Here is a 26,720-nt window from a genome sequence, read left to right on the forward strand (position 1 = left end):
CGTGGACACAAGGCTTTACATGGATTTACATATGTACACGAAAATAATATTTACAAGAAATAAATGTATGTATGTATGTAAATATTCAAAAATAACAATTTTAGTGTATGACTAATAATACTAATAATATATGAACATTTTATAAATATTGTCTTGAACATTGCAAATCATTCTGCTAAGACCTAATATACCTTTTTTCACGACAATCTATTCTCTTCTTTTACTAATTACAACATTTCACGCATATTATCTTAATATATTCATTAGAGTATAGTGTTATTTTGTAGTTTTATGTTTTTGTAGTTATTAATTGCATAATATATTAGTTGCTGAAATTATTTAAAATTGTTTTACAATACTTTGCACAGTGTTAGAATTTTCTTTATAATATGTTTGCTTTAATTCCTATCTTGTTACTTGAGATAGTTAAGTTTTTCTCTCTTGTCGTTTGTAACTATTCATTACAAACAGTAAGAAAAAAAATATTATATAATAAAATACATAAAATAGTCTTATTGATAATTTACTGTTTAATATTTAAATCTGATATATCTGATATATGTATTTTTTATTTGCATTTTAGCTCAAGAAATTGAAATAGATCAATTTAATATTTTAACAGAAGAAGATCTAAAAAGTTTAATCCCAAGTATAGGACCTCGAAGAAAATTTCAAAGTATTGTGAAAACAATATTTTTCAAATGAAAGAGAGGTATTCATTTACATTTTACATTTTCTATACGTTTCTTTGTTGAGGCAATTTATATTTCTATATAAATAAAATTGGCATAAATGTTTGTTAAGATTCAACAATCATATCCGGAAAATTCTAATATAATTCATCAAGAACCATCAGTACAACAGGAACAAATAGAAAAAAACTACACAAAAAAATATAGAGTGTAATACAAACACTCAAGATATTGTTATACAGGGTTTAGCAAAAATGTGGAAACCCCTTAATATTTCGAAAAATACGCATTTAAAAAAAAAATGTTTCATACAAAAGTTATAGGGTTTTATGTGGCGCATTACACAGCAACATTATTATGACCTCGAATAGCGTTGTCAAGGTTATGTGAAGGTCACCTTCAACTTTTTAAATGGGACACCCTATATGCTTTTGCATATTCTTGTAGCTTATCTCGAGAGCTTTTCAAAACACTATAATTAAGTTAGTTTTCATTAAGTACTTTCCGAGTTATGAGGCTTGAAATGATTTCTTAATTTTACATAAACCATAAAATATCTTGTAAAATATTTATTTTTCGATTATCTTACCTTAATACTTTTATGTACAAAATAATGAGAGTAATCAATTGGTGTAAAGAAAACACATAATTGTTTCGAAAAAAAAAATGTAATTTGCGATTAACAATTGCATTTTTTCTTTCGAAACAATTATGTGTTTTCTTTACACCAATTGATTCCTCTCATTATTTTGTACATAAAAGTATTAAGGTAAGATAATCGAAAAATGAATATTTTACTAGATATTTTATGGTTTATGTAAAATTAAGAAATGATTTCAAGCCTCATAACTCGGAAAGTACTTAATGAAAACTAACTTAATTATAGTGTTTTGGAAAGCTCTCGAGATAAGCTACAAGAATATGCAAAAGCATATAGGGTGTCCCATTTAAAAAGTTGGAGGTGACCTTCACATAACCTTGACAACGCTATTCGAGGTCATAATAATGTTGCTGTGTAATGCGCCACATAAAACCCTATAACTTTTGTATGAAACATTTTTTTTTTAAATGCGTATTTTTCGAAATATTAAGGGGTTTCCACACTTTTGTTAAACCCTGTATACTATCTACAATCATTACCTGAAACCCAGCATAGTCTCTCAGACAACATCTCTATTGTTACAAGTGAACTTAGTGGTGAGAACAGAGAACTATCTAATCCAATCATTTAATATTAACGATTATTAAACAATAATAACTGTTTTCTGATTAGATGCATCACTTGAAAGAAAAGAAAATCAATCACAGAAACGACGTTTGACTGATGATGAATATGTAAGAATGTTACATATTACATTAACAATAATATTTTAATTTGTTATGTTTCTTATTATTATTATGTTTATCATTGCAGAATCTTGAAACTGTGTTAAAAAAATCTAAAGAAGGCTTGTTGGTGCTAAGTTCATACCAGAAAAAAAAAAGGTTGAATAATGATATGCGAAACAAGCTTGCAAAACTAATTGTTAGTAATGAGCTATCACCTAACATAAACTCCAGTATTACGAGTAGCAGAGCATTATTTTTAAGCGGAGAAGTACAAAAATTATTTCCTACTGAAGAAAAAGTAAGTTTAGCTCGTGTATAATAATAATAATGATAATAATAATAATAATGATAATAATAATAATAATGATAATAATAATAATAATGATAATAATAATAATAATGATAATAATAATAATTATGATAATAATAATAATTATGATAATAATAATAATAATGATAATAATAATAATAATGATAATAATAATAATGATAATAATAATAATAATGATGATGATGATAATAATGATGATGATGATGATAATAATAATGATGATGATGATAATAATGATGATGATGATGATGATAATAATAATGATGATGATGATGATAATAATAATAATGATGATGATGATAATAATAATGATGATGATGATGATAATAATAATAATGATGATGATGATAATAATAATAATGATGATGATGATAATAATAATAATGATGATGATGATAATAATAATAATGATGATGGTGATAATAATAATAATGATGATGGTGATAATAATAATAATGATGATGGTGATAATAATAATAATGATGATGGTGATAATAATAATAATGATGATGATGATAATAATAATAATGATGATGATGATAATAATAATAATGATGATGATGATAATAATAATAATGATGATGATGATAATAATAATAATGATGATGATGATAATAATAATAATGATGATGATGATAATAATAATAATGATGATGATGATAATAATAATAATGATGATGATGATAATAATAATAATGATGATGATGATAATAATAATAATGATGATGATGATAATAATAATAATGATGATGATGATAATAATAATAATGATGATGATGATAATAATAATAATGATGATGATGATAATAATAATAATGATGATGATGATAATAATAATAATGATGATGATGATAATAATAATAATGATGATGATGATAATAATAATAATGATGATGATGATAATAATAATAATGATGATGATAATAATGATGATGATGATGATGATAATAATGATGATGATGATGATGATAATAATGATGATGATGATGATGATAATAATAATGATGATGATGATGATAATAATAATAATGATGATGATGATAATAATAATGATGATGATGATGATAATAATAATAATGATGATGATGATAATAATAATAATGATGATGATGATGATAATAATAATAATGATGATGATGATAATAATAATAATGATGATGATGATAATAATAATAATGATGATGATGATAATAATAATAATGATGATGATGATAATAATAATAATGATGATGATGATAATAATAATAATGATGATGATGATAATAATAATAATGATGATGATGATAATAATAATAATGATGATGATGATAATAATAATAATGATGATGATGATAATAATAATAATGATGATGATGATAATAATAATAATGATGATGATGATAATAATAATAATGATGATGATGATAATAATAATAATGATGATGATGATAATAATAATAATGATGATGATGATAATAATAATAATGATGATGATGATAATAATAATAATGATGATGATGATAATAATAATAATGATGATGATGATAATAATAATAATGATGATGATGATAATAATAATAATGATGATGATGATAATAATAATGATGATGATGATAATAATAATGATGATGATGATAATAATAATAATGATGATGATAATAATAATAATGATGATGATAATAATAATACTAATAATACTAATAATAATAATAATACTAATAATACTAATAATACTAATAATACTAATAATACTAATAATACTAATAATACTAATAATAATTAATAATAATAATAATAATAATAATAATAATAAAATAATAACACATAAAAATAATACATATAAAATAAACAAAATATATATAAATATAATAAAAAACAATTATACAATTTATATACATATAAAAATAACAGAAATAAATAACATAAATATACAATTTATATTGTTATTCTTGTCTGTATTTATTTTATTAACATTATTTGTTTTTGTAGAGTGTTTGGTATATAAAGAATAAAAAAGGAGAATCACAAGGAAGAGGTAAAATTCTTACAAAATATTATTCTATGCAAAGACAACTTATCAAAGCTGGTTTGTTGGCTATAAAGTCTATTATACCTACTACAACAATTGTAACTAAAAGTAAGTTTTGCTTAGAAAAGTTTAAATATGTTGCAAAAAAAAACATGAATTTAAAGAGATATTTATATTAGTAATATACGTACATTTGTGTTTATATATTGTTCTGTGTATATATGTATCTATGCAATAAATAATGTTTATAACAACAAATTATTTACAAAAGTATATTATTAATATTTATCCCAGTAAGCAAAATGTTAACAAATTGCGTGCAAATTAGCAGCAAATTTAATCAAAATTCCACACCAAATCCATAGCCATCTATGTCCGCATTAAGCTCGTGTTTTGCTAGCAAACCTTGCTGACATAACCTGACAGCAAATTGGTGACAAAACCCGAGCAAAGCTTGCTGACATGTTGACGTCAAATTGTCGGCAAAAATCTAGCAAGATCTGGACGCGTGCAATCTGACAGCATATTGACGGTAGAAACCAAGCATGATCTGTTTTTGACCAAAGTGCAATAAAATTTAATATTACAGAATAAGTTTTATTGGTAAATTATAATTTTCTTTTCATAAATAACTATGAAATGTAATGTTATATCGTAGTTATATCTCACATAGCAAATTCTCTTTCAACTTAATTAAATTAATAATAAAGTAAATTGTGAAAATAATTAAATTTAATTTATAAAATTGAGACATAATTTATATGATAATTAAACTCTTGCTTTATGCTTCAAATAGAATATTTTTCCATTTATCCTGTTGATTCTAATCAGTTTAATATTCTCATATTAGGCTTGTATGAGATATCAAAAATTAAACCAATAGAAATATACTTTTGATCTTTTATTAATAGCCACTAGCAGGCTTTATATCTACTTCTAACAGGATTGCGAGAAAGCGTGCATCGCGTAGCGGAAAGCGAAGGAACTATTGAATCAAGGCACTTAAATACTGATTATGCAGGTTCTGCTCGGTTTCTGCCACCAATCTGCCGTCAAATTATGCGCGCAGATCTTGCTCGGTTTTTGCTGCCAATTTGACGTCAAGTCATGCAGCAAGCTTTGCTTGCTTTTTGCTGACAATTTGTCATCAGACTTTCCTGCACAGATTTTGCTCGGGTTTTGCCGCCAACTTGACGTCAAATTTTGTGCGCGCAGATCTTGCTTGGTTTTTGCCGCCAATTTGACGTCAAGTAATGCAGCAGCAAGCTTCGCTTGCTTTTTGCCGCCAATTTGTTGACGGATTTTGTCAGCAAGCTTTGCTCGGTTTTTGCCGCCAATCTGCCAGCTTAATCAGGTAATAACAACTCTTGTAGCAAAATTGTAGCCTTTTTGCTGACAACAATTTTTAGCAAGCACTTGACGAAATCTGTTCGAGCAGACTTGGCTAACTGGGTATCATTATTTATAGATGAGCTGAGTGATGATGACTTCGCCAATTATGAAGAATATTTGTTATGGCTGAAGAATAATTCTATACCATGGCAAAAAGTAACTACATACTGGATTCAGACTTCAAAAAAACGAGTACAAGATCTTATAAATAATAATCAGCCTTGCCATGAGTATATGGGCCAGTTTCCAGCTCTCTCTGATCCATTAGGTTATCTATTAGTGAGTATATAACATGTAACTATAGTATCTATTAAATAATTCAAAGCATGGATTTTTAAATCACAGTTTTCACTTTTTTACTTTAGACAACATTGTATTGAACATAATTCACAAAACATATATATATATAAAATTTTTTGCACTTGAAATAAAATAAAATGTTAATACAAATATTTTTTTAAGTTGGAACAAGATTTTGAAATATTACATCTAGATCGTAATTTAAAACTTTATATTACTTGGCCACGATTATCAGAATTTGTAATTAATAAAGTAAATTCTAAAGCTAAAAAACGTTTGGATAATGTTGCGACACCCGGTAAGATTTTAATATTTTATTTTATAGTGATATTGTCTAATAATTATATTCAATTTATTTTTCTAGTAATATATTTTATATTTCTACAGAGGGTACCAAAGTTGTAATTCTATCATTAATGCCTCATTTATTCCCTATAATCACAGTAAAAATAGGTAAACCAAGAGATTGGAGACCTTCTAGAGAAGAATGTGAAGAAGCATTTTTTTACATGTGAAAGTAAATATGCAATTAAATTGAATACACTTTCCAATTTTTCCTTTTCCACATGTTAGATTCTTTGGAATTAAAATCTATATTACAATAAAATTTGAATTTTTTAAAATATTATACTAGTGTTACGTCCGATGGACGTCGTGATTCTTTTCTTTCTTTGAAGCTATACAAAAACTATACGATAACCATGTGCGCGGGTAACTCTCGGCGATATCCAAATCAAGGAAACGAAAAATAATAAATGAGTCTAGACTACGTGGACAGCATGTTATTATAAATAGAAAAATTCCACTAAAATAAAGAACTGTAATAAAATCGAACTCGCATATGTTTACAGTTGGGACGTCCGTTAGAACCATTGGAACTCTAGTAACAAAGCGATCCTTCTTAAGAATCGCACCAACTATAAACATATGTATATCTAACCCTTGCAGCGGATATCTGAGACCGAGAGACTCGAAGCAAAAAAAATAAACAAGAAAAGCTAGAGCTAAGGATGGTCAGTCGTTGGAACTTAGGAATTTTAAACAAAATCGGAACCAGAGCTGCAATAAAAATTTTATAGCACTCCACACGTGGAGCTATGAAAACAGAAACCCTTCAGGGATGCAGAATCTTAAGCGGGCAATCAAAAAAAAAGGGGGAAACTAAACAATTCACCTGGCCACCCTTAAGCGCTAGCCGAAACGCGAAAAGACTCTCGCAAGTCATAAAATCTGTCCGCTAAGCTCCCACTCTCTGCTGGATAGAGCCACATTTTGGAACCAAAGGGCTAGCCTATTACAATCTTAGAACCGCTTTTCCCTCCAAAATCAGCCTCCTTGTTCTCAAGAAGGAGGCAACCGAAATTATCTCATTCGCCCAAAAGGGATTCCCACTATCCAGAAAAGAGGAGGAGTAATAACTTAAAAATGCAAGCGCAAGGCGCGACGCGGCGATTAACATTACAGTTGACAGTTCAGTACGCTAATCCTTCCAACGAGCAGCAGTGCAATTGACAGTTCAGTTCACAGTTCCAGTCAAGATTCAGTCATTCAATTTTTAAATTATATAGCTTCGGGGATCCTCTTTTCTTGCATTATGCAATTGAGTTATTAATCTGTTTTATCACAGTGAAAATGATTTTGTTAACATTTTGTCACGGGCGAATTCCGCGTGCAATTCGGATAGTCGCAGTCGGAGGCAGGATTCGGTTTCGTGTAGGCAAGCTAGTAATTACAGCGGCAGTTTCGTTTTGAAAGTAATGAAGAAAAGCGTTTATTCAAAAAAAAAAGAAAAGTACAGAATGATGATAATAGTGTGAGCCTGTGTGTGTGTGTGTGTGTGTGTGTGTGTGTGTTTAACGCTAGTTTTCGTGTGCGGGTGCGAGTCTGACAGCGTGAGTGTGCGGTGAGTGTATAGCAATAAGCGGAGTGCAGTATAATTGCGGTGCAAGTCTGACAAGCGCGAGTGCTAGAGTACAATAAGACGAATGCAGTGTAACACCGTGATCGGTGCGGTAGGTCAATTTCGACTCGGTCGCGATATAAGGTTTCGGCGATCGGAATGCGTTTAAAACCCGACGTGTATGCAAAAGAAAACGGTAAACGCGCCGTCCGTGTTGATGTTCCGTTCGGGGCAATGCCCTCGAGATGCGCGGGGCGTATGTCGGAATTAAATGCCCGCTTCGACGGTGACTTAATGAATTCGGATTTCGCGAAGGATGGACGTCGCGGGATTCTACCGTGCGGACGAGAACACTCGTCGGAGGCGGCTCTGCTCTCCACCTCCCGATATCGCTGCAACGGTAGTACGGTGGCGGGATGCCCCGCCTGGGTCGAGATCGCTCAACGGTGCAGGAGCACTCTCCGGCACGTTTTCTCAGGCAGAGTAGGCTTTTTAGGAAAAACGTGGCTTCCCAAAGCTCGAAACTGAGAAAGCTCAGCTGAGGCAGAGTACGCTCTACCTTCTGTTCGAGGCTTTTTGCGGAGGCTTTCGCTTGTAGGATTGGATTCGTGATCTGGATTGCTTGCTTAGTCGCAAGCGGAGACGGATCTGATCTCGGGATGATTTTCGGGCCCTTCTTATACCCCGGTTAATTAGACCCGCGCCGACGTACAAACGGGTGCCCCCACCGAGCGGTAAGGAAACGGGAGCGTGTGGTGGGAGCGCGGCGAATTTCGGCGCGGCTTTTCCGATCGGGGTAGCTCGGGTGCCCTCGGTTTTCTTCGGTTCGCCTCGATTTTGTTTAACAGTCTCTTAATTTTACCGGAGATTTGGCGCGGCGCGTCCCTGCCCCTTTTTCCGGCGGATGGTTTTTCGGGCGGCAGCTTCCGGCTGTTGTTCGTTCCGGGATTTTGTGACGTGCACTGGAGTGCATCGTTACATCACCCCCCTTATTACACTGTGCCTGTCTCTAGGCACAGTACGCGATGGTCGGCGTGTGTTTTTTTTTTTTCTTTTCACCGTCTGACGGATGAACGGCCGGACGGTATTACAATATTCGTGCAAAAAAAACTAATCGCGCTACATAAAAAAAAAACATAGGCTCGCTCGCTCACTTGATCTTGCGGCGGTAGCGGAGTTTGCCATCCCTGCTGAACCGGAGGATCTAGCGCCCTTGTGGTGTCCTTGTCTTATAGCGTCGGCTGACGTGGATGGCAAAGTGTGGTACTTCCACGACGAGGCCCGGTTCTATCTCGACGGGAATCGGCGGGGCGGTCGTCGGCCCCATCAATTTCAAAATCTCGGGCCGTGGTTCTGGTCGTGCCCCTGCTGGTGGTGGCGGCGGTCTTTCATATGGCCTGGGTGCTCGCCTTGCTGGTGGTGGTGGTGGTTCGGCCAGGAGGAACTCCCGTTTCCTGGCGTTTTCCCGGTCAGATCGTTGCACCACCGTTCCGACGCGGGGTGGCCGCGGCTGCGGCGGCTTCGTTGGCTCGGATGACGGAGCTGGAGGCGTCGGTTGTGCTTCGAAGTCGGCGTCCTCGCCGAGGTATTCCTCGATCGCCTTGAGTATGTCTGAACCCATCGACATTTCGAACTGTTCTGATCTCTTGCTCTGGTTTATTCGTTGTCGTCTCCTTCGTTGTCTGTATTATTGTTTATCGTCTCGTCCTCTTCCTCGTTATCTCTTTGTTCGGCTGCCGACTTTAGGTCTTGTATGTGGATATGTCGTAGCCATTTCCCTTGTTTGTTTCGGAGGTCCACGATTACTGGCGATATTACCCGGCGAACTTCGTATGGCCCGCTGTACTTGGGCGCCAATTTTGCGTTAAAACTGTCTGCTTTTTTTGAGAGAAGATGGGTTTTCCTCCATACCCAGTCGCCCATTTTCGGTTTCCATGCTCTCCTTCTTAGATCGTAATGTTTCCTTTGCTTTTCGAATGCCCTGGCGAGATGGACGCGGACCAGTTCGTAGGCTTCTTCTAGCTGTTTTTTAATTATTTCTGGTGCGGGTGCTAGTCGGTCCGGCTGGTTTTCGGCTGTCGGTGCTTCGAGTTCGCGGCCGAGATTTAGGTAGGCTGGCGTATATCCGGTGGCCTCGTGGTATGCCGTGTTATACGCGAATTGTAAGGCTGGTAGTCTCTCGTCCCATGTTTTTTTGATCTGTTCCGGCGAATTGTGCCACCATTGTCTTGATCGTTCTGTTCGTTCTTTCCACCGGATTACAGTGCGGAGCGTATGCAGGTGTAGTGACGTGGCGGATGTTACATTCCCTGAGCCGGTTCTCTACTTGTTTCGATCGTAACTGAGTTCCGTTGTCGGATAGTATACTCTCTGGTCTGCCGTGTCTTAAGATGATGTTATTCGTTACTGCCTGAGTCACCGCGTCGGCGGTCGCTTTTCGTAGCGGTGTGAGTTCCACCCATTTTGAAAACCGGTCTTGCATAACGAGTAGCCACGTGTGCCTTTTTTTTGATCGTGGTAACGGTCCAATGAGGTCGATGCTGACCTGCTCCCAAGGTTTCCTTACTTCCGTGGCGTGTAGTTTCCCTGCTGGTCTTTGTTGCGCCGCCTTGAAACTTTGGCATGTTTCGCAACGCCGGACATGTTTGGCGATATCTCTAAACATGCCTGGCCAATAGTGCTCCTCGGCGATTCGGGCGATGGTCTTTGCTATCCCGAGGTGTCCGGCCGTAGGCTCGTCGTGATATCGGCGTATCACTGTCTCACGTACTGGTGTTGGGATGCAGAGTTTCCACTGCTCGTTGTTATTCCTTTCTTTAAAATCTAGTGAGTGCAAAATGTGTCGGTACAATTTTCCTCCTCTGACCTGGTACTCTGGCCTTTTCCCCGGCTCCCGTAAAGTCTCTTCTCGGATGCGATCGTACCATTGGCAGCGGTTTGATTTCCTTGTGGCACTGACGGTTGGGTAGCGTGATAGCGCGTCCGCTACTTTGTTGAGAACGCCCTTCCGATATTTGACATCGAAGTCATACTGCTGGAGCTCGAATACCCAACGTCCTAGTCGCCCGGTCGGGGATTCTAGCCTCTGCAGCCATTTTAAGGCTTGGTGATCCGTGATTACGGTGAAAGCATATCCTTCCAGGTAATTCTTCATTCGACGAATCCCCCATACGACGGCCAGGCATTCGAGCTCCGTGGCGCTATAATTCTTTTCTGCGGTGTTTAAAGTGCGACTCGCGTACGCCACGACTCGTTCGCCTTCCTTATATTGTTGCGTCAGTACCGCGCCTAACCCTGATGTACTTGCGTCGGTTTGCAGGTAAAAACGCTGCGTGAAATCCGGACAGGTTAATACTGGCGCGGAGGTTAATTTAACTTTTATCGTACTGAACGCTTCGCTTTGTTCCGGGCCCCAGACCCATCGCACATTTTTCCTCGTGAGTGCAGTGAGTGGGGCGGTGATCGTGGAGAAGTTCGCGATGAAACGTCGATACCAGGAAGCCATCCCGATGAATTGGCGGATTTGTTTAACATTTCGTGGTTCCGGCCAATTTGCCACCGCGCTAACTTTTTCCGGGTCGGTTCTTATTCCCTCGCGGTCAACGATGTGCCCTAAGTAACGTAATTGATCGACACAAAATTTGCATTTGTCCGGGTTCAGTCTGAGTCGCGCTTCTCGAAGGCGGCGGAACGTCTCGGTGAGCAACTCGAGGTGTTTGTTAAACGTTTCGCTGATGACGATAATGTCATCGAGATATACGAAAACATGCGGTTCCAAATCTGGCCCGAGCACTTCGTCTAATAACCGCTGGAACGTGGCGGGTGCCGAATGTAATCCGAACGGCATCACTTTGAATTGAAACAGTCCCATTCCGGGGACTGTAAACGCTGTGATCGGTCTGCTGTCAGGTGTGAGAGGGACTTGCCAATAGCCATTTTTCAAGTCAAGCGTGGATAAATATCTGGCTCCTCTTAATTTGTCTAATGTTGCGGGAATCTGTGGCAGCGGATATGCATCTTTATGGGTGACGTCATTGATTTTCCGAAAGTCGATGCAGAATCGATGCTTTCCATCTTTCTTCCTCACGAGAACTATGGGTGAACTCCACGGGCTGTGCGATGGTTCGATAATGTCATCTGCCAGCATCTTTTCTACTTCTTCGTTAATAATGGCCTGCATGACCGGATTGCGGGGCCGATATCTTTGTTTTATCGGCCTTGCCACTCGGAGCCATATTTCATGCTCCACTTTGTCTGTTGCCCCGTGTACTTCCTTGAATTGTTGTAGCTCCTTCTCCAGAAATCGCTGTAGTTCTTCTTTCTCTCTGGCTGTCTGTACTGCCAGCCCCCTGGCTGCGCTGCAGGCATCTCGAAATTTCCCGTATTAAATTCTTTGGTGGTGGCGGGATTCCTATCTGTAGTTTTGCTTGAAGGTCTATCCCTATTAATATCTCGTCCTCCATTTTTGGGAGGATGAAAAACTCGTGTCTTGTGGTCCTGTTCCGCAGGCGTATCGGCAAGTTTATACTCCCGCTGGTTTCTCCTTCTGACCCGTCGGCCAGCTGTATTAGTCCCCCTCCTTCCTGGATTTCAAATCCTATTTTGGCTAATTCCCATGCCGTGTCTTGGTTAATTATCGATATCTCCGAGCCGCCATTTATTAAAGCATCATATTCTTTGTTCCGGATTTTAATTTTTGTGTGTGGTCGCGGTATGAATCTTATGAGGGGGTCGAGATTTCTTCCGCGGCCGTAGCTGCCTCGGCCCCATTGGCGTTTCCCTGTCGCGGATGACATTCCTTGATTAGGACTCCGTCGCGGCCACATCGTGAACAGAACTTTTTTGCTGGTCTTTGGCATTGTGCTCTCGTGTGTCCCCTCTGTTTGCACCGCCAGCAACATTCCTTCATGTTATAAGCGGTTATTACAGCGGAGGCTGCTGGTTTTTCCCGTTTCAGCGCCTCTTTCTGTTCCTGTATTATGTCCTCATACTCTGTTGCACTCGCCTGTAATTCGGCCATGTTCCTTACGTCGTCTATTCTTATATAATGTTTGTAAGCCGGGTGCATGTTTTCGTATACGAGGTCGAGTTGCTCTTCCCGCGAGTATCCTCCGGCCCGGCGCATCAGCGTCATCATTACCGTGACGTACGGTGCAAATTTCTCGGTTGCTTTTTGATGTCGCCCCATGATTTCGCGACGTAGGGCGGCTGCATAACGACGCGGTAGATATTGTTGCCGGAAATCGCGCTCGAAGTCTTCCCAGCGTCCCCACGTCTCTCGGTAATTGCGAAACCATAGTAACGTGTCCCCCCTTAGCAGTTCCGGTAGGCCCTGTAATAACTGGGCTCGCGTGAAGCCATATGCCTCCCTCAGTTCCTCCACTCGTTCTAAGAATGCGGCGGGGTCTCTCCCGTCGAAATGACATCCCCACTTCCGGATTTGATTAATCGCCTTCCCCTCGAAAAGCTCCGGTTCGACCGCCGTAGGGGTGCGAAAACCCGCGTTCCCTGGTGATGTCACCGTGAGCCGAGGAAATGCACTTGTTTCCTCCCCCATTCCCTTGAGTTTTCCGGGGTGATCTTCCGCGAATTGGTGTAGGCGTTTACGCAACTCCTCCAGTGATCCTGTATCGTCTAGATCGCACGAGTTTGCTAATGCGGCTAACTGTTCTTTATTAAGTCTATACACCCACGCTTTCATACTTCTTATCGTGTCTTGCCTCTATCGAAATTTTTGTTCGGGCGCCAATGTCACGGGCGAATTCCGCGTGCAATTCGGATAGTCGCAGTCGGAGGCAGGATTCGGTTTCGTGTAGGCAAGCTAGTAATTACAGCGGCAGTTTCGTTTTGAAAGTAATGAAGAAAAGCGTTTATTCAAAAAAAAAAGAAAAGTACAGAATGATGATAACAGTGTGAGTCTGTGTGTGTGTGTGTGTGTGTGTTTAACGCTAGTTTTCGTGTGCGGGTGCGAGTCTGACAGCGTGAGTGTGCGGTGAGTGTATAACAATAAGCGGAGTGCAGTATAATTGCGGTGCAAGTCTGACAAGCGCGAGTGCTAGAGTACAATAAGACGAATGCAGTGTAACACCGTGATCGGTGCGGTAGGTCAATTTCGACTCGGTCGCGATATATAAGGTTTCGGCGATCGGAATGCGTTTAAAACCCGACGTGTATGCAAAAGAAAACGGTAAACGCGCCGTCCGTGTTGATGTTCCGTTCGGGGCAATGCCCTCGAGATGCGCGGGGCGTATGTCGGAATTAAATGCCCGCTTCGACGGTGATTTAATGAATTCGGATTTCGCGAAGGATGGACATCGCGGGATTCTACCGTGCGGACGATCCACCTCCCGATATCGCTGCAACGGTAGTACGGTGGCGGGATGCCCCGCCTGGGTCGAGATCGCTCAACGGTGCAGGAGCACTCTCCGGCACGTTTTCTCAGGCAGAGTAGGCTTTTTAGGAAAAACGTGGCTTCCCAAAGCTCGAAACTGAGAAAGCTCAGCTGAGGCAGAGTACGCTCTACCTTCTGTTCGAGGCTTTTTACGGAGGCTTTCGCTTGTAGGATTGGATTCGTGATCTGGATTGCTTGCTTAGTTGCAAGCGGAGACGGATCTGATCTCGGGATGATTTTCGGGCCCTTCTTATACCCCGGCTAATTAGACCCGCGCCGACGTACAAACGGGTGCCCCCACCGAGCGGTAAGGAAACGGGAGCGTGTGGTGGGAGCGCGGCGAATTTCGGCGCGGCTTTTCCGATCGGGGTAGCTCGGGTGCCCTCGGTTTTCTTCGGTTCGCCTCAATTTTGTTTAACAGTCTCTTAATTTTACCGGAGATTTGGCGCGGCGCGTCCCTGCCCCTTTTTCCGGCGGATGGTTTTTCGGGCGGCAGCTTCCGGCTGTTGTTCGTTCCGGGATTTTGTGACGTGCACTGGGGTGCATCGTTACAATTTAATTGTGCATCGTGTGAATTTTTTGATGAACATCTCCATTACCCAGCTCTTCATGTTATAAGCCTCAGACCTCAACTATTGCAATTTTATCAACGCACTTATTTTTGTGATCCCAACGAGTTGTGAGTAAAATTGAGTAATTTTTATTTTCTCCCTTTCCCATATCTTACTATCTCATATTTTAAAACCTATGTCTGACAAATAATTTCAAACGGTTTAATAACCATTAATTTTTTTTACTAATTACTATCAATCAATTAATCCTTGTCTCACTTTTTCCTAATCATCTTCCTCATCATATACTGTTCGTCTAGAATCTCCTCAAGGCGATTCACGAACGATTTCTCGTTCGTCTAGAATCTCCACAAGGCGATTCACGAACGATTCCCTGTTCGTCTAGAATCTCCTCAAGGAGATTCACGAACGATTTCTCGTTTGTCTAGAATTTCCACAAGGCGATTCACGAACGATTCCCTGTTCGTCTAGAATCTCCTCAAGGCGATTCACGAACGATTTCTCGTTCGTCTAGAATCTTCACAAGGCGATTCACGAACGATTCCCTGTTCGTCTAGAATCTCCACAAGGCGGCTCACGAACGATTTCCCGTTCACTTGGAATCTCCGCAAGGTGGTTTGCGAACAATTCTTTATTTCTCTTTATTAGCTCTTTCTGATTTATTTAGCGAGAATTTATATTGTTTCCTATCTTTATATCTCGTTTCAGCCCTTCTTTATATATATATATATATATATATATATATATATATATATATATATATATCTTTTTATTTCTATTTTTTCTTTACTCCCTTTCGTTTTTTTTTATTTCCCATCCTCATATTATTATTTTTATTATTATCTTTTATTTTCTCTTTATATTATTTTCCTTTGAATTATCATTACTTTTGGGAGAAACCGTTGAAATAGATGAATAATTTTCGAACTTAGACTTGGCGAATCTCTTATCTTAATTTTATTATTGTATTTTAATTTAGACCTGTGTTTCAGCAAATTTAGAAAATTTTAATTCTAACTATACACATATGCGCAAGCGACCAATTCTATACTTCCCTTAATGAGTAAGCGTTATTCATATTTTTATTACACGTTCACTTTTTATTTTGTTTTATTTCTTATATTATATTAATTATATGTATATTGTATTAACCAGTCAGAATTTAATTCTTAACGTAAATTCTTCCCTGTATATTCTGACTGATGACCTCCGAACACCCGCGAGAATATATACATACACACACAGATATCTACTCACGCATAGCTACAACTGCTAAGATGTATTTTTCTTTCTTTATTTTTTTTTATAATATATGTATTTTTAATTTAATGTATAATTTAATTATTTAAACCGTTCTCTTCCCTAAATCCTGAGATCGCACTAGGTCCCATCCCGCGTAACAAGGATTAAATTCCTTTACCGAAAAGGGGCCACCGAACGAATAGGCTTAAAAACGCAGCGTTAAAGAGACCTTCGGTCGCTGACCTGTGTCAGGCCCTTCACATTCGTTCGACCCGATCCATACACACGCCCGAATAAAGTGTGTCACGGGGTAAGTAAGTAGCGTCCTTCCATACGGCCCATCCATTCCCGGGTCTGGACGTAACACTAGAAATACGTTTATATTTTGCAGACAATTACTGATCTGGATGCTAGATTAGAAGAGCGTGCGAAAAAATTGAAATCATTTGGTCTGACCTCACAGCCCGTTGCAGTGATAGTTGGTCCCAACTTTGATGAAATTCATCAGTGCTTCGTGATAATCAACGAGTTAAGATATCAGGTAGAAACACCACTAAAAAGTGTAGACTTCGTGTTTAAATCATGTAATGCTTTAAACCTTTAATATCCTCCCGAAGTAGGACAACTCTTTATGTTTTTGCAAAGAGCTATATATGATTTTGAAACTTTATGGGATAAGCATAAAAATTCTCAACTTACTTCTAATGTTCTTGCTTTGATTGAAGAATACAAAAAATTATAAGTCCTTTTCCAAAAGTATTTCAATTGCAATCATGCCTACGTTTTTTTTTATTTGTTTCTCTCTTTTAAATATGGGTCTTAACTGTAATTGGTGGTTTTGAAGTAGAACGAAGTACAAAGTGGATTTTTACTAAATATGAAGACTTACTGGATTCTTTTCCTTTATTCGTTTATACTATGGCAACTGGTGAGCGATATGTTATTTTACATCATCTTATATAATCATATACTTTTTATATCCTACTTTTCTGTTTATATTTTTGTGTATAATATCATATATTTTATGAAAAGATTTATTTTATGTTAAACTGGATATATAAATTTATTTATAATAATATTACATAAATAAAGCACACACAATTATATTCATTATTATAAAGTGATAATAATATTATAACATTATAATATTATTATCATTTTATTATACTTATATAGTTTAATTAGAATTAAGATTTATAATATTAAATATAAATAATTTCACATAGTTCTAAGTAATCTTTCTTACAATATGTTGCTAATATTCTATTTAACACAATTATTTTTGCAATATATATTATAATCAAATGCAATTTTGCATTTTAATATATTAATTTTAGCGTTTACGCTTACTTTTCTTGATTTCTCATTTATTTATTGTATGATTTAAAGTATACTACAAAACAAAGAAAATAAAAAAATAGGCATACTAATAATAATGGCGTAAAACCAATGCAAAATCGTATTAGATTCGATATAATTTATATAAAAATTAATAGTCATGTATACGTGTATAAAAAAAGTAAATATAAAATATTTTTGCATATATATGTGTAATTTATAATTTCTCTTATTTATTATTTATTTATTATTTTTTAGCCTCCGCCAATAGAATTAACAATCATTGGCTGCGTTCAGCAGAAAAAGCTGTTTTGCAACTGTTGTAAAACTCGTGAATCTGATTGGCGTATGCTCTTAGATTCAGTCAAAATTAAAAGCATGCGTCAATTAGATTCACAAATTTTACAACAGTTGCAAAGCTGTTTTTTCTGCTGAGCACAGTCAATAGCTATCGTGTTTATACCACTTTTGATACTATTTTAGCTGTAGGATATACCTCGAATATACAACGTCATTTGTGTAGATTTAGCTAAAATATTAGCTATGATACTGATATAGCTAAAATAATAGCTATAGGACTAAAACTTATAGCTCTAACAGCTAAATAACGTGCGCATCACTACTAATTGTTGTTGTGCATATTGCCATAGCTATTTTCTGCAATGTGTACTGCAGCTAAATCTTTAGCTGCCACAGTTACAAATGTTTCAGCTAATAGAAATAGATATCGCAGCTACAACTTTAGGTGTCCATATAATACAAGCGAAGTTTAGTTACAGGACCTAGTTTTTAGCTGTGAAAGCTAAATTTTTTTTTCCGTGGAAGAAAATAAATGGCGCGCGCGAAGCGCGCGCTTTGTAGTGTTCTAGTGTTAATAAATTTGTTATTTGTTATTAAATCACAATATCAATAATAAAGTTTTTTGTATTTTCTATATATTGTAATTTAATACTTTTTTGAGATTAAAAAAATTCTAATCAAGTGTAAAAAATTTTTAATTCGCCTTTGCATACAAAAAAAAATAAGAAAATATTAAGACTAAATATTAATTATTAGGGAGTGCACTTTTGGAATTATTTTACTTAAAACAATGGAATGGAATATATTAATTATTTTTAATTCTTAATTCATTATCCATTAATTCATTCTTTGTCCTAAAATAAAATAATCCCAAATTGCTCTTTCTAATATTATTATTATTTTTTATATTTTCTCTATTTTTTCTGTATTGTAGGATCATAAATATAATAATACATTTATAATTAAAATATAACTTACAGTAATTTGATAATGTAATAATGTTTAGTTTCAATTTTTGCAAATCAATATTATTTCATTTATTTCTATTTATAATTCTTCTTATTTTCAACTGTTTAGCTTCTGTTGAAAAAGCATGAAAAGTTGTAGAAGATAAGAATTATACTTCTTGCGAAGAATCCCAATTAGGAAAAGGTTTTAGAACTAAAATTCCTAATAAACAAATTTATTCTGATTGTGATTCTGAAGAAGATAAAGAAGACAAAGATAAAAAGGCAAAAATAAAAAGGGTCATAAAAAAAATTTAATCGATCTATACATAAAGATAGCAGCGGCTCAGATAATAATAATAACAAAACGCAAGAAATTGAAAAAAAAAGAGAAAACCTGAATTACCACAATGGCCAGATACTGACAATCAAGTCGATGGGACAGAATCGTTGTCACGGTCATCAATTCTATCGACTTTCAATGAAACTAACGATGATGGTAAGTGTAGTTAAGAAAATTAAAAATTAATTTCTTTATGCTGATCATAGTTATTCATTATATTTATACAATTATACATATATAATGTATTTATGTAGAATCCGGAAGAAATTATTATAGAAAAAAATGCACTTGAACACTCACCAATTTCTTCGTCCCAAATTAAGCTCAATCAATCAGAAAATGTAGTACATAAAATGCAACAAATTAAAGAGGAGATGTACAAAATGAAATAAGAAATGCGCAAAATAAAAGAGGAAATGTGCAAAATGAGAGATGACATAATGCCAACAGTATTAAAAACAGAAGGTAAGATGTTTAAAAATACTTATTTAGTCAATTTAAGTATTTATATATTTCTTAAGAGATAAATATCTTTGAAACTTGCAAAATTAATATTTTAATCTTTCAAGTATTAATTGTGTTGAACTTAAAAAATAATTAATAAACATATATAAGTGCAATATCCAATTTTATCAACAAAAAGTATTAACTCTCTGCATGTAAAATACCTCAATATTATTTTCTTATTTATTACTATTTATACTATATTATATTAATAATATTATACTAGTAATACTATTTACATTATTTATATAATAAAAAATTAATATTATATGGCATTAGCAATACACAATAATGTTTTATTTGTATTGTTATTATAAAAACTTTATTTATTGTTTATTTATTGTATTATTATTTGATTACAGAAAATATTCAAACATTAAACAGAATGATTGCAGCATCCGACATTCGCTTGACAAATATTCAACAAAGTATTGACAATATTACGCCTGGAGTATTACCAATTGTTTCTACAGATCGAGTAACAAAGTACTTACCCTTGAAAACTATTAAATTGTTGATGAAATGAAATTCTTCAAATGGAAGAAAAATTAAAAAATGAAGGAGAAATATTCATCAACGAATATAAAACTTTTGTCCAAAGAATTGGTGGTCATACTGCGCGTGAAATTATTAGAAATACAATGTCACAAGTTTTTACAAATGAATATGCTTTGCAAGTGGTTTGTTCGTGGAAGGGTCGTAAAGAAAATTTTGGAGTTGCCTCTTTATGTATCATAAAACATATAAGAAAAGTAGTGTTAGGTATGTACACAAATTACACTCAAAAAGAATTTGATGAAGCCGCAAGTGATTGGTTGCGTTTTAGCAAAGATTCACAAGAAAAACAAGACAAAGAGAAACAAATGAGTAGATACAGACAGAGCTTAAGAGTTAAATAGTATTATATGCAAAAGTAAATTACCAAAGATAATGATCTTTTGAAAATATATAAGAATTATATTTTTTATTATAAAGATTATGTACAAATTCTGTTTTTTTTTCTACAAATTTTTTAAAATGAAATGATTAGAATACTGATACTTTAATAAATTGGTTTATTTAAATATTAAGAAGTCAAAGGCGTATAAGAGCCAAACGCGGGTGATCGTGCGACAGTTTCACAGAAAATTAATTTTTCTGTGAAACTAATATTTGTGCACAGGGCACGGATTTATCTTGGTTAAACCAAGTAAAATTTATAATCTCAATTCGAGATTCTTTAAATTACCCCTCTTACCCCCCAAAGAAGTTATAGGCGAGAAAAATAACAGGCCAGAAGAAATACAATGAAGAAGAATCTCGAATTGAGATTATAAATTTTACTTGGTTTAACCAAGATAAATCCGTGCCCTGTGTACAAATATTAGTTTCACAGAAAAATTAATTTTCTGTGAAACTGTCGCACGATCACCCGCGTTTGGCTCTTATATGCCTTTGACTTCTTAATATTTGTATTTACAATTTAGAGCCTTATTATCTTCTCAATTTATTTGGTTTATTTAATATTTAATAACATATCTATTTAATACATATGTGTGTGTGTGTGTGTGTGTGTGTGTGTGTATAATAGATTACATATAATTAGAAAACATCGATTATTATAAAACTAATATATTCTTTTGCTAGTTTCTTTTAAATACCTTGAAGATATCAAATAAAGTACAAAATTAACTATATAATAAATAACAAAATATAATATAAAATACTATTATACAAAAATAAATTATTTTTATTTTTATTTCTATAATTTATTACTTTAATAACATGTATGTGCTATTTCTAAATATAAATATATAATACGTTTAATTATGATTATAATATACATTTAAAATATATTTACATACCTTTATAATATGTTTAATTAAGATTATAATTATGTTTCTAATAATATGCGTCACTTTTTATCAAAATGTATTCCTACAAAAAATATACAAAAATGTACGAAAATGTACAAAAAAAATTAAATAAAACATGTACATCTTAATATGCATAGAATGAATATTTATAATGAAAAAAATCCTTCATATGTTTAATAATAAGTAAATTTATAAATATTATATACATATAATGATATATATATAATATACATATTATAATAATATATAAAAATATAACTTTGATATGTAATCGTTACATAATAAATGTCATATAACATGTTATATTTATGAGTGGGAAATAATTATGTTACGGTAACATATCAGTAACACTCATGCAACATTACTTGTAACAATCGGTTTTATAACATTAATGTAACATTTATATAACAGTGTTTTGTGGGTTTATCTCTTAAATTTCGATGTCACACACACACATGTACGAAAATTTTGCAGGCATTGATTTTTTTTATTAGGCTTCTAAACGTGTTTCTGAATTCCATTTATATTCTTTCAGGAAATTCCGAGCTGAGAGGTTTCTTATTTTGTACGTACAAACTGCAAAACCTTTATATTTAGCTAATATTATTACGAGCTGACGTCAGAAGCTGATAAAATAACTGTAATTTTCTATTTTTTTTTTATTTTGAACATAAAATGGTTCGGTCTCATATTTCTTGCTATGTGTACTTTAATCGTGGAAAAGGATTTATTATTCTATTAAGCGAATAAAAAAATTTTCGCCTGTAAAAATATAATTATTTTGCCGATAATACAGGAAGATTATAGGATCCCCTTAAAAAATCACGCATTTTTTCAAACACACCTGGCTATTCTTTGATTTGCTGACGGCATTAAAAAGGCGATTCTGCAATGTTTGTATGTTACTGGTGGGTATTGAATATACCAAGGTCTTTAAATGTCTCGAAAAATCTAAAGAATTAAGATCCGGGGATCGAACAGACCAAACTATGTGACCAATCTATGCCCATTAAACATCTAGGTTAGGTGTTGTTGAACGATGCGAAGAAAATGAGGTGGTGTTCCATCATGCATGAATCACATCCGTTGAAAGAGAGATACTTTCTCCAACAGGCAATTCATTTGACAAAAAATGATGATAAAGCACCTGTTAATCTATTCGGTAAAATGCAAGGTTCTATAAGTCTATTGCCAACAATTCCTGTCCAGACATTAATAAAAAACCGCTGGTGCCTGAATTCTTCTTCTTTGGCGTATTTTCGTGGATTTTCATCTGACCAGACATGTGTACTATGAAAATTGACTATTTCTTATGAAACTTCATCGATAAATAAAATGCTCGCTGTGAAATGTGTCTTCAACACAAAACTAGTAAATACTCTTTTGTTTACTGCAATGTAGAAGTGACATATAATATAACAATAAAAAAAGGACAAAAAATTCAAATAGAAAGATAGCCTTCTTTATATCTTTGAAGATAAGAATTATAGGACCCATGTTAATTAAATTTTTTTTCTTGTTTCATTAATATTATTTGCTTTCAAAATATGTGATCCTTTTTTTAACACCCTATATATCCAAAATATAAATCCATGTATAAGATGACACTATCAGACAACATACAGCACAGAAGCTTGCAACATCATTGCTTGCAACATTGCATATTGCAGTATAACATTGCAGAGATATTGCAAAGACAATATTTTATACTTTAGCAATGTTGCAGTAACATTTATAATATTATTAAAAAATATATATATAATAGTGCATAACATATATTTCTTCGCTTGCCGCTACGCAACGATTCCAAACTTAATTAACTCGTATTCAATTTGTTATCATGAAATGAATATAGCCTACAAAAAGGACGAATACTAGATTCGAAATATATCTTTTTTATCAGTTTAATTTTTAATAAATTTATTTAATTTCAAATAATCTGCTTAATATTTTGAATCCCTTGTTGGGATTCAAGATAACAGATTTTTTTAATTGGACAAATAAATAGAAAATGATCCGTTTATAGCGTTAAAGTATTTTGTTGCCGAGTGTAAGATAATTGTATATAAGATAATATATAGAAGATTGTATATAGATTATCGAGATAAATATTTAATAAGAAGCATTTAATAAAAAATATTAATAGACGTTTCTTAAACGTTTTATAAATAGACCTTTAAAGTTAATAAATCTTTAAACAAATGTTTTATAGAGGTCTAATTTAAAGGACACAAAAACATGTAATTGATCAAATTTTATGTCTATATCAAAATCGATCTTTGATTAAAAAGTTATTGATTCATTTTCTCAATTGATGATTTCTTATTGGATTGCATTTTGCAATTTCGTTATTATTATAATACAGAAAACCTATACATTAAATCCTGTAATCTGTGTATACAGGGTGTTCAATCGACAAATTTTCAGAGATTGTCGGGGGCACCATAAGAATCATTTTTTGCAAATGAACCTGGGGTTGGAAATGTGTCATTACATCGCTACGGCATACGGAGTGTTCGAAAGAGTCGGGACCTCGAAATATCACAAAAAATAGAAGTTTTACAAAAAATTGTTTCAAACAAAAGTTGTAGGGTGTAAAAAGGTCTATTTACTGGCGCCATGTGTTTGACCTTGGATGACGTCGCCAAGGTCACGACAAGGCCATCTTGAATTTTTGAAGTGGAACCCTCCACTTTTTATTGCATATTCTTGTAGCCCTTCTCGAGACCTTTTCAAAGCACTAATTTTACCAACTTTAAGTAAGCCGTTTCGAAGTTATTGAAGTTATAAAGTTTTTCCTGATAAGTCGACGACTGTAGCTATCGTATTATTATCCGCGAATGAAGGTAGAAGTGGTAAATGATGGTGGATCTACTTTATTATAATTGACCGATGCGTATGATATTTTGGGCCATTTTTTATTACAGACATTCGAGCAAATAAAGACCTTCATTTTTTTGTAGACGAGTTTGTACTCCAAACAGTACTGTTGTGCACTGTTGTTAAAGCACGTATCCGATTGAAATCATCATCTAGAAAATAAAGTATTTTATTTCTGATTTTTATTATTTCTTTCTGACCAAATGAGACATGGAGCGATACTTTTGGAATGAGTATGCTGACATGATTGCTGTTTATGGAGATAAGTATGAAGTAAATAGACCTTTTTACACCCTACAACTTTTGTTTAAAACAATTTCACGTTTCCAACCCCAGGTTCATTTGCAAAAAATGATTCTTATGGTGCCCCCGACAATCTCTGAAAATTTGTCGATTGAATTTCTGAACACCTTGTGTGTGTGTGTGTGTGTGTGTGTGTGTGTATATATATATATACAGGGTGAGTCATTTTAATCGACGCACGCAAATATCTCGTAAAGTAAGAAAGATGGAAAAAAATGTTTTATACAAAAGTTGTAGGGTTCGGAGGGGGACACCTGATAGTAACCTTGACTTTGACCTTGCAGTCCAATTTAGGGGTCATTTTAAGGTCTTGATTTTTTTAAATGGATCCCCCTATTTTTTATTACATATTCTTGTAGCTTATTTCGAGAGTTTTCCAAAACACTATAATAAAGTATTTTTTCATTGAATACTTTTCGAGTTATAAAGCTTAAAATAATATTTCAATTTTACATAAACCATTAAATATCTAGTAAAATATTCATTTTTTTATTATCTTACCTTAATACATTTATGTATAAAATAATGAGAGGAATCAATTGGTGTAAAGAAAAGAATTATTTCGAAGAAAAAATATGTAATTTGCAATTAACAATTACATATTTTTTCTTAAAAACAACTGTGTGTTTTCTTTACACTAATTGATTACTCTCATTATTTTGTACATAAAAGTATTAAAGTAAGATAATCAAAAAATAAATATTTTATTAGATATGGTTTATGTAAAATTAAGATATTAGGTGGGCCAATAAGTCCGTGCGGTTTTTTTACATGTAAATGATGGATAATTTTTACATAGAAGGCAATACCTTTAATTAATAATGTATTGGCCCTTTTGATCTACTATCTTTTGCCATCTTTCAGGCAGCTTCATAATTCCTCGCTCGTTGAACTTCTTGTCTTTTTCGTCGAAAAACTGTTTTAAGTGCCGTTTGATCTCTTCTTCGGAAGTAAAGCGCCGTCCATTCAAGGAAATTTGTAGGGAGCGAAACAGGTGATAGTCCGAAGGAGCAAGGTCTGGAGAATATGAAGGATGCGGTAGGATATCTCAGCCCAGCTCCAATAATTTTTGCGGTGTTTGTAAAGACGTGTGCGGTCTGGCGTTGTTGTGATGGAAAACAACGCCTTTACGATTCACCAATTCTAGACGTTTCTTGTGAATCGCTGCGTTTAATTTGTCCAACTGGCCACAGTACACACCTGAATTAATCGTTTTGTTCTTCGGAAGCAACTCGTAAAACACATCACCCTTCCAATCCCACCATATTAAGAGCATAATTTTATTCGGGTGAAGTCCTGGCTTCGAAATGATTTGAAGTGGTTTATTGCGCTGTTCCCACGATCTTTTGCGCTGGATGTTGTTGTAGACGATCCATTTTTCATCGCCCGTTATCATTCGTTTCAGAAATGGATCGGTTTCTTCACGTTTCCGTAATGAATCGCTGACAGAAATGCGTTTGATTAAATGAGCTTCGCTCAATTCATGCGGAACCCACATATCGAGCCGGCTAATGTAACCAAGTTGATGCAGATGGTTTGCCACGCTTGTTTTTGATATTTGGAGAACATCTGCAATCTCTCGCGTGGTATAGCGTTTACTGGTATCGATTAACGTCTTTACTTTGTCTTGATCAATCTCAACTGGCCGGCCCGAGCGTGGTGCGTCTTGGATAGAAAAATTTCTGGAACGAAATTTTGCAAACCATTTCTGGCACACACGTTCTTTCACGGCATCCTTACCATATACCGCACATATCTTTTTAGATGTTTGAGCCGCATTTTTGCCTTTGTTAAAATAAAACAACATAATATGGCGAAAATGCTCGTTTTTGTTATCCATCTTTCGAATTATGTTAAACATGAAACACAACTGATCTTTACGTTTCTTTTTTAAATGCACGTTGAAATATCACCTATCGAAGGAAATGCGCGCTTTCACGATTTGAATTGAATATAGTTGCTTCTCAGAACATTAGAGTCATCTATCGGCAAAAACCGCACGGACTTATTGGCCAACCCAATATTATTTTAAGCCTCATAACTCGAAAAGTACTCAATGAGAAAATACTTTATTATAGTGTTTTGGAAAACT

At 34.7% G+C, this 26,720-nt stretch overlaps 1 protein-coding gene and 1 pseudogene across 1 annotated transcript in view; one reads left to right on the forward strand and one right to left on the reverse strand.

Moving 5' to 3' along the window:
• The window catches only part of LOC145967177 (uncharacterized), a 109,716-nt gene that overhangs the window by 54,206 nt on the left and 28,790 nt on the right, over window positions 1-26,720 (reverse strand). The window lies entirely within an intron of this gene.
• LOC145966056 (uncharacterized) lies at window positions 793-16,899 on the forward strand (annotated as a pseudogene).

Source organism: Camponotus vicinus, unplaced genomic scaffold (genome assembly GCF_025532165.1).
Source record: "Camponotus vicinus isolate PSW18456_S1 unplaced genomic scaffold, iyCamVici1.0 SCAF_2, whole genome shotgun sequence".
In the NCBI taxonomy this organism is placed as follows: domain Eukaryota; kingdom Metazoa; phylum Arthropoda; class Insecta; order Hymenoptera; family Formicidae; genus Camponotus; species Camponotus vicinus.